Raw genomic sequence first — 10280 nt, forward strand, 5'->3', positions numbered from 1 at the left:
TTTGTACCTTCATAACTCCATAACGCATTTATGGATTGTGGTGATATTTGGTATACTGGTAGGTGTTAGGGGGGCGAAGGTCAAGGTCAAATATGGGCCTCCTGGTGGATGGCCTTGGTACTGCAGCAGCACTTCCGGTTTAATGAGGAGTCTGCCAGACAGGGTAACAGATGTCTGATTGTGTCGAGGCTGCCCCGGGCTTGCGACCTGGTTTGATTAATGAGAGGTTCTTCCTCAGGGAATAAGGCGACCTCTGTGCGCTATGATGTGGAAAATTTGAGTGTTAGGGTGGATGGACACCCAGTGTTGACGTAATTTCGGCACTGAGATCTAGTTACCTCCATGAAAATGGAGGTATTGTTTTTGGCGCGTCTATGTGTGTGTGTGTTTGAGTTTCCGCATATTTGTAGTCAGCATAACTCCATAACGCCTTTATGGATTGTGATGATATTTGGTATGCTGGTAGGTCTTAGGAAGCCAAAGGTCAAGGTCAAATATGGGCCTCCTGGTGGATGACCTTGGTACGGTTTTTGTATCTTTTGTCCTGAACATGTTATGGTCTTGATTTTTGGGTGACAGATAGATTGTCCTGCCAGGAATAATTGGTGTGGGTTTGGTCCCCCTAGCAGCTTGTTCTGAAACTGCAGGGGGCTTTCGGGGGAAAATCTTTAAAAGCCAATAGGTCCAGACAGGAACAATGTATTTTCATCATTTTTGGTAGGTAGGTAGCTGAGAGAGATGTACATAACTTAATGCAAATTATGCAAATGAGGACTTTATTTGCATAATAAATGAGGAAATTCTCTAATTACAGTGTTTTACATTGTAGTACTTTAATACATGTAATGTATGTAATCTTTGGCAGATGGAACATCAACAGATACCAATAATGCAAATTATGACCTCATTTGCATAATTAATGCGAAAATTCAATGGGTAAATGATGGAAATTTTCTACTTGGTGTAAATTGTAAATTCATCAAAAGTTAACATCACGATACATTAATTATGTTAATGTGGAGGTCATTTGCATAATTAAAGAGGAAATTTACATTTACACGTCAAGCCCATATTTCATGGAGGTATGTGATCTCAGATCTCTTGTTCATGATGTGTCTCATGTAGTAGTACCAGAGTCTGCTTGTGGTGTTACATGGGCTAACGAAGTTCCTCGAAAAATACTCTGTGGTTGATGGTAACATGGAAATGACAGTGAATTGTTTGTTCATGTAGTAAGTGCGAAATACATGTGTACGGTAAAAGAGGTAGCAACAATCCACGATGTGTGTACATGTGTACGTGTGTACATGTGTACAGTAAAAGAGGTAGCTACAATCCACGATGACTTATTATGACCTTTCATTTCCATTTGCAGGATCGGCTTGGAGTATCTCAAAGGTCACACGTGGGCCGGTGACGTCCTATGGATGGAACAAAAATGTCACAAGGTTCAATCGTTACGCAAATTGCAATATGATGCCGTGTGATGTAATATATTACGTCCTGGGTTGTTCTACAGTTTGCAACAAACATGTATATATGTATGAGCGCGGACGCACTGTATGTGACTTTCTGAACATTTTGAAAATACCTTTGATAGAAAAACTAGTGCTGCTTGCCCCCCCCCTCGCCCCATCAATGCAAAATAAATCTACACCATCCGAACCATTTATTCATGCACTCTGATCTTTGACTAGCTGATGGCACTAAGCAATATTTCAGACTCTCGAACAGTTTCGCACACATATTCTATGGCAGTTCTGGCATAATACGCTAGATGGCATTTTTGATAGGCGGAGATCTCCAGTGAGTGGAAAAAATGCAAAACTGCACTGGTCAGAATGAAAGTGCAGTGCGATGTGCAACAAAAAGAAAAAAAATTGGAGATTTTTTACTTGCTACAACCATGGCCTGTCTACTACATACTGTCCAAACTACTTCCACTCTTCAGCATCTATTGCCAACTTGCCAAATATAATTCTGGACAAAAGAAGTGACAAAACTGCACGGTTAGAAAAAGGCAGTCCGACGCAAAAAACAAGCATGGGTCTAGAGTTACATTAGGACATTAAACTTACAAGCAATTCATCTAGCACCTTTCTTGGGGCGGCCAATGGATACTGGCGGCCAATATAGAATTCCCTTGCCCCACAAAATCTGCTTGGAGATTACTAGTACCTCACTTCAAGCTGGAGTTTGGCCAAAAATGCTTGTATTGATCGTAAGTAATTGTCACGATTTAGCATCGCAATAGACTTTTCATCGTGGCCTATAGTTAGGTCAAACAATTTTGGAGATGATGGAAAATAATAGGACCCCGAAAATATCTCAGGTAGCGGTTGAAATTTTAAGTGAGAATTGGAAACGTGAGACTTATTCTTTATATGGTATGTGGTGTAAGATAGTACTGTCTGTAGGGAAGAGCTATTTTTTACTTCCGGGACGGAAGTATTGTTTTGGGCGCCGCTGGATTTTGTATTTCTTTCTACTTTATGATTGGGGGCATGGGCGGAGATTGGGATTCAGTTGATTGACAGGGTTGTGACCAGGTATATGTGCGTATGCCTTGGGTGGCAGGAGGTGGCATGAGATCGTCAGTAATGTGTAATCATAGTATAAAACTTAAACCATGGTGTAATACCGAAGTGATGTAGTTTAATCCGGCATTTACTCATGATCTTACAGTACAGTTCCAGTATTCATGGATGCCCAAACCACTTCCTAGAAGTCTGAAAACTTCTTATCACACTCAGTTGCTTTCCTTTGGCTGAATATTAAACTATTTGTACAAGTATCCTTTTAAATGTACTCAATTACGTAACAAATACGTTCTAATGGAAACGGAAAGAAACTATGGTGTTCATACCAAGACATTTTTCCTATGCTCAAATCATTAGTTTGTCGCCAGTATACTTATATACGTGTAGACTCACCATGCACCATGGAGTGACTGCCAACATACGCCTAACGAAGACAGCATTACAACCCTATATAGGACGGGAAGCAGACCATTAGGCTAAAAGTACCAAGTTCAAAGGTCCCAGATCAGTTTGTCAAACACGTCTTTCCTGGTTGTAGAGCTACTCTTGAATGGTAAGTGCTAAATCCTTGCTCAAAGTGAGGGAAATGCAATAATTGGGTAAATACGTCTCAAGGCTACCAGATCTGTACAGTAACCATTGCATGTAAGGCGAAGCAAAAGCTACACGTTGTAGTTTAATACAGTCCTGCTCGCGTTTTCTTAAGCCAAGCACACGGGAGCACCCATATTCTTCTAATAATTGTGCTGGGTTCTTTTACCGTCTGAGGCTAACGTCTTTAGGAGACTGGTCCCCAGCTATAATCATTGCAAAAGCGTGGCTCAGAGGCCTCACATTGACATAATGGTTATCTCAATATCCTGCAAGCAACAAACTCCAACTCGTGTTGGTGGGTATGTGGTCATGTCTGCACGTTTAACAGACATGCACTGTAATCTAATATGGCGCCAACTCGTGAAGTGTCATATGAAAAGCATACATATAAACGTAGATAAACACTGCCCTATACACCAAAAGGCGGGGAAAGGATCTAATTATCTACATCATAAATGCTATAGTTACTTTAAACATCCAATTTCAAATCTCAATCTTAAATCAAGAACACACCACCACCATATATATGGCGAACGCATAGGTCTGTTATTTCCTGACGACGTCAGAAACCGTTAGAAGTAAGCGACTTGAAGTAAGGTTACTGTCGGACATACGTCAGCGTTTACAAAGTTGAAGAAAATTTCTTGGACGAGCTCCCATTAAGGAAATGGTGACAGGTCCGGTGCAGGTACAACAGTACAGAAGTTGAAGAAAGTTGAGCTGCCCCTGGGTACTATACGCTCCCCGGGTACCTGACCTACATGTACGCCGCCTCTAGGTGCATGGATTGCCGAGAGGATAATTAACGCGCCCGGGTGTCACCAGTGCTGCCCCGCTTGCCACAGTCAAGTCAAAGGCCGGGCTGTAATAAAAGGCACTACTAGAATAACAACGTTGAAATATGATGTTCTGCGGGGCGGTTGTCACGTTCAAACAACCAAACAAGGGAGCGCAACAAGTTTGAACCTGCAAACATCATGGGGAAAAGAGAAGGAGTAAAATTGGATTCACCGATTTGCGTCTATGTTATTTCACAAGGTTTTGTTCAAGGTAAACCACAACCAGGAGGGAATAACAGATGTTTTCATATACTAAGTTGTTTTCAGACAGAACGGACGACTTTGCCCGGGAGCAATTCGTCAGAGAGAAGCAAATGTCGTGACATTACCCCTATGTTCTGATGAAAAGAATAAATGAAAGGTACTTCCTCAGGTACCTCCGGTTTCTAAGACCCTACGGGGCACTACAAGACCTTGGAGTGAAGTTGTACCAATTATAAGTTCTTACTAGAGTGCACTATGGCAGTAATGGGAAACTGCCCGCTAGGGATTATGTCATTGGTCAATGACATCCTTACATGCATTTTACAGTTACCTTACTTTAAGCCCACGTCACACATTAAGAACACCAGCCAACCAAGGTTGGCAAAAGTTCCGGAGCAGTCTTACCAGATTTAGGCCAGGCCTACCTTTTGCTATCACTCGAAGCTAATGTGAGTTAAATTTGAGGCAAATTTGACTGCCAACCACGCCAGAAGCTACGCTTACACTCACTACACCCGAAGCATTCTTACACTTGCCGACCTTGACCTAACCTTAGTTGGGAAGAGTTGACAGAATTCTTCAAAAACTTGTGGAGTGCCAACTATCCCATTTAACACGATATAATTGGTCTTTGCTTCACCGTTTCTGATGGGAATTCTGTTCCGACTTTTGTTCATGGGAAAACACCATGCACTGAGCAAACACAAAAGACCAAATTCTGAATAATAGTTTTAGACGGGAATAATGTGGATACGGCTGTCATGCTGTGTGCTAGCAGGTTGACCTGCTCTCTTATGCATCTTTGAGCAGACGATAAAAATTATTATTGAATGAAATACACTTCGGTGCATCAGTGAGTTGTACTAGTCATAGTGTGTATACAACGTGTCACAACACCACTGAAACTGAACACATCACCGTGTCCACAGTGAAGATCTAGAGCGCATCACTTCACACTACACAATACAAAACCGTACCAGGACAGGAGTTTAGAGTCGCCATGAATATTCTTCAGCGCTTGCCAAAGGTGATGACGTCAGTGCACGCTCCTTCACATCCGGGATATCACAACGGTTTTATTCAGGCTGGTCTATCATCAGGAAACATGTGTCAGTAACGTTAACAACGGCAACAGGTGTCCCGTACTACACGGATGTACAGGCCACCGATTGGGCCAGCAGAGAACCCACCAGCAACGGCATGGAGATGTACAGTTGTCTGAATTAAAATCAGGTTACGAATATTGAATTATTTTCAAAACACCCGAGGTCTTAGATAGTAAAGAACATGGAATCTCAGCCAATTTGCAAGCATCTGTGGAATTCTGATTGGGGTCCCAGAATTCCAAATCTTTTTACAATTCCATAAAAGACATCTACAGATTCATTACGTTTTGTCATATCATAATTATCAGATATGAATTCATTCCATCATTCTACATTCAAGTCACGATTTTGATCGTTCAAAATTATACTGAATGTATCACCTGTTTTTCGAGATGTAGTGATATGACATAATTAAGCGTAAGTGGATTTTATCTGTATCAGTATAGCCGTTATAACCGCCCTTCGGCGTAACACACCAGCTTCTGTATCAGTATAGCCGGTATGGCCGCCCTTCGACGTAACACACCAGCTTGGCAGCCAAGCGGCGCGGCGGCAGCTAGCTATATCACACCGAACGACTTGTTACACACAATCTTTGCACATTTAATTGCAGGAGTTGCTTTCTAGTGACGATGCCCCAACTGTGCTTGGTGACAACGAGTTCCACTCTACGATCATAGTTCTTGGGAAATACGAGTTTTTGAACTCTAATATTTTGATAAGTAAACGGAGCTGGTGGGTTAACGTAATGCGCCAAGGGGCGGTTGTACCGCCTCTACAGATACAGACACAGAAATGGTTTGAATTCTATGTCCCATACGTAGTGTAAAAGAAATACATGGACTACTACATACAGGAACGATACTTTCATTCAGCCGCAAGTTAATTGACGACATGTACTAGGCAAAGAGCAGGGTTACAGAAAGGCCCCTTTCTCGCAGCGACCCTTGGTAGATCGGTCACGAGTCTGTACAACGGCACTGACCCGAATTTACATTGAGTGTGCTCTCAAAAGCAAGCTGTGCAGATGCAAAGACGCATAAACAACATGCCTATATGTAGGTAAAACGTTAATGTATCCTTCTACAAGGCTTGCCGTGTTGTCTTTTTTAACTGGCTCCAAAAATCGAGTCGTGTGAATGTATTGTATTCAAACTGGGTATAAAATCACGCCTTTATAGCAGTCGTTCCATTGATCAGGCAGTTAGACGCCTGATGGCCAACAGCTTTATGTCAGGAGTGGTGGGGAGATACTAATCCATTTTTAATTAATTTATGCGCATGTGCTAACATGGAACTATTGTCGGAGTGAAAACTATGGTGATGGAGGCTGTGATGACTGGTTTTCATGGTGACAGTGAATCCCGTGCTCCGATTGGTCTGATATTCACAGTGACAAAGAATCCTGAGCTCCTATTGGTAGTTCTCTTTTTTTAGACCAGTTCCCTGGCTTAGAGGTAAACGGTCGAAAATTCCAAACATGTACCTGGAAAGGGTGTGTCCTCACATGCTTCTTAACTACTTTCTAAAGAAGGAGGATAAGTACTCTCTTAAAGAAGGAAAGAGCTCAGGGCTCTTCGATTGGATTTCTTGGCACATCACTATAGATGTACTTGGTATCGTTTTCACGAACGTTTATTTGAGGTTAGCCGGAGTCTATCATATCCACAAGTGCACATCAATTACATTAAACCTAACAAGTAGTGTTCAACGTCCAAACCTGTTTGTTAGGGGGTGTCTAAATCACGAGGTAGCCATCCACGTCAAAACGCCTTTAATTTCTCCGTGTCTTATGACGCAGGGTGAGTTACGTACGCAACAGCTCTTGTTTCCAACCCGAAGGTGTATCAATAGCTTGAAACGTAGCATTTAACTTCAATACCTTTTTGCTGGCAATGGTCTGAATCACGAGGGAGCTGTTGAAGTCAAGACGCTTCTAATTTCTTCTCCCTCCACGTGAGATGACTAATTCCACGCTAATTGATAACCAACTCCTCTGCAGAGCTCTGTAAGTAGGAATGAAGAGGTACTGAAGAGAGTTTGACGTTAGGAGCAGGCCGCTCTGTAATTGGTTGTTACGCGAGTTTCCTGTTTTCAGAGGTTCTGTGGACCTGCTGCTGCCGTGTCTACTTCTTCATCCGGGACAGTACGGCCTGTAATCATATTCCTCCCCGCCTCCACGCCTACCTTGTTTTTTTTTTTGAAAACATTTTGACGTACAGCCAAGTCTTGTGGTTAGGGAATATAAGCCGGTCTTCTGCCAGCATCCGCGGACCAGTCGGAAGACATCGCTGGGCAAAGGTGCAGACAAGCTGTTGGAGTCGCCCAAAGGTAGGCGTCCGTAAAAAAAGGTTGTATCGTAAGCTTCATGTTTGGTGTTGCTCAAATATTTTAGATTGTAAATTTGATATTTTTCAAGCATGACTTTCCCGTGCATGAAACTTGTAGTTCAAGTCATCATATTTTTGACTGACGATTGGTCATGAGAATTTTCTGTGCCATAGGTAGTGATGGTTTTGTTCCCTATTAATGCCTAGACAAAGCGTGTTTTATAGGAACTACATACGGCAATAAAGAACATATAAAGAAATGATGACTTTAAGGCAAAATATTCCACAACTTGGAAGGGCGTAAGCAGATTTAGGTTTAGAATTTCTGCCTTTACAAGATCAAAATATAAAGCAAGCTAAATTTGTGGTGTTTTAGAAACAGCAGTATAGAAACGTTAGAATTGCAAGATGTTTAAGTTCATAAGTCCATGCCTCCTTTATATACGTCAAAGCGGATTTCTTTCCCATCACCGACAATGTGCATTTTATTCACTGTTAATCCTATTATGGTATGGTTGGTGAAACAGGCTTATCTAATAGCACCCAAAGTGGGAAAGAATTATCTGGCTCCAAAGCCCCAGGCTTTTTAATATCCTTTCACGTCAGCTCCTATAATTTAAAGTAGATGAATCTGAGATCCACTTTATTTGATTATGATTTCCAATCTCCTGACAGAAATTAGTTTTTATATGGTTGGAACTATCTATGATGCTGTTAAAACCTCGGGAGAAAAATCTGTGAGAAAGAGAAAGTTTCCATGGGTCAGGTACCATGTCTGGAAGTTCTAGTTGCGGTATGCAATGCTCAGGTTTATATTCAGTAGTGTGCAGGGTGAAAAGTCCTAATGTTGCCTTGCTTATGATTAGTAGTTCCCTTGACAACAGTTTAAATTGCTGGCATCATATTATGTTACTCAAGAACACAGAACTTCCAATGACCAACCGCCAGGAAAAAAGGGTGAATGTTCTACCGGGTATAGACCTATAAAAGTATTCCCTTTATAATCATTAATACACCGAAGAAAGATTTCTACTAAGTGTCTGGCTGCCTACGTGATACATGTACAGCCGTCCTATGATCATTAACTGAGGGTATTAGTGGGTCAGTCGTAAATGTGTCGGTCAGAATTCAGTTCTCTTTTTTATCTACAGAAAATGGTGTCTTAAATCCTTGTCGACGGCTGGTTCTGTCACAGCCTGCTTCATAATCCTACGGCATCAAAATCCTAGCGCGACCGCAGCTTAGGATAAATGTGACCGCGCCAAAAGGAAAAATAAATTCAGTCCGGGGCGTTTTCAACAATTGTAGTGGCCAAACCTTTACAAAGGGTTGCAGCTTTAGTTACATGGGTTTTCTGACCTAGATCAGAATCAGAATGATCAAAAACAGACCACCTGCGACTCTTTCAAGCCTCCTTTTCTTAAATTATACATCTGCACGTCGACCACGTATGTCATCAGCTGTGGCCAGCAAATTAGACGAGAAGTGGTTTGAAAGCACGACTGGAGCAGATGTCAACTAGGACAATGCAAGTCGGCTTGCACAGCTGTGCTTTTCTACCAACAAGTATTTGACGCTATAAAGAAATAACAGCAGCCCTTCTTGGACAGGCAGGCTCGCCCAAGATACCTTTTTTTCTGGCTAAAAAAAGGCTACTCTACATTTAGGGACTTTTGATTACACTCAGCCAGTTTCAAACCTCAAACATTCAAGCCCACTCTTGTTTTCTGTAAAGCCATGTACAATTGCGGAGGACTTATTGGTTCAAGAATTCCACCCATTAGTATTTCTAAAAGCAGGCTTGTTGTTCTACACATGGCCTCTCTGTGACCTGTGAAATGCCTTGGTCCTCTTATGGTCTGCATGAAGGATCATGTTTACAGAGAACTAGTGGAGCCCAGGGAAAAGCTTCCTTTTGTTTTACGTAACCAAGTCAGGCTTTAGCCTCGGGCGGGTCCGATCCCTACTGACCCAATGTCGCAATGATTTTTCTTAGAGATGACTTCCTTTTTGCTTCAAAAGAAATCACAAGGCATTAATTAAGGAGCACAAGCCGCCTGTGATCTTCCATTAGGGTGATGGCATGTCGCGTCGGCAAATGTCCAGTCATTAAGTCCCTTGACGCTTAGCAAAAGGCTACGTAAGACGATATGTGAGGTGGCTGTTTTGGTATTCCTGCCACATACACTTTATTCCTTATTCATGACACCGAAAGCAAACTTTGGAGCAAGATAAGGCTCCCTGAATTGCAGAGATTGCATATAAAATTACAAATTACAACGGACAAGACAAGCAATATATACATCCCTCATATACATTATTTTATATGCGGTCACACCGTCACACGCGTACTCTGACAGACACGCGCGCGCGGACACAGAAACACACACACACACACACACACACACACACAGACGCTGTCCTTTTCATTCAAATCGATGACTATTCACCCACTGAGTGTACGGAGCTTTTACCGCATACAGCAGGCAATTAACGGCAGGACAATAATGTTTTTGGGAAGAAAACAAAATAAGGGGATTGTCAAAATGACCATTAGCTAGTTTTGCGGCAATTCAGCGTTGTCCATGTGGCTAAAATACCATTCACAAACTCATTTGTCACAGAAAGACCGCGCTCAACAAAATATCTGTCGCCGCAGGGTTGTAA

General features: G+C 42.1%; 1 protein-coding gene across 1 annotated transcript in view; it reads left to right on the plus strand.

The window, feature by feature from the left end:
• The first annotated feature begins 7466 nt into the window (after positions 1–7466).
• The window catches only part of LOC109474140 (FMRFamide-like neuropeptides 13), a 9059-nt gene continuing 6245 nt past the window's right edge, over positions 7467–10280 (plus strand). Inside the window, exon 1 of the mRNA XM_019774347.1 lies at positions 7467–7614. The gene's annotated coding sequence lies outside the window, so the exon portion shown is untranslated. The remainder of the gene's footprint in view (positions 7615–10280) is intronic.

This window comes from Branchiostoma belcheri, unplaced genomic scaffold, assembly GCF_001625305.1.
Source record: "Branchiostoma belcheri isolate BF01 breed outbred unplaced genomic scaffold, Haploidv18h27 scaffold30, whole genome shotgun sequence".
NCBI classification, from domain to species: domain Eukaryota; kingdom Metazoa; phylum Chordata; class Leptocardii; order Amphioxiformes; family Branchiostomatidae; genus Branchiostoma; species Branchiostoma belcheri.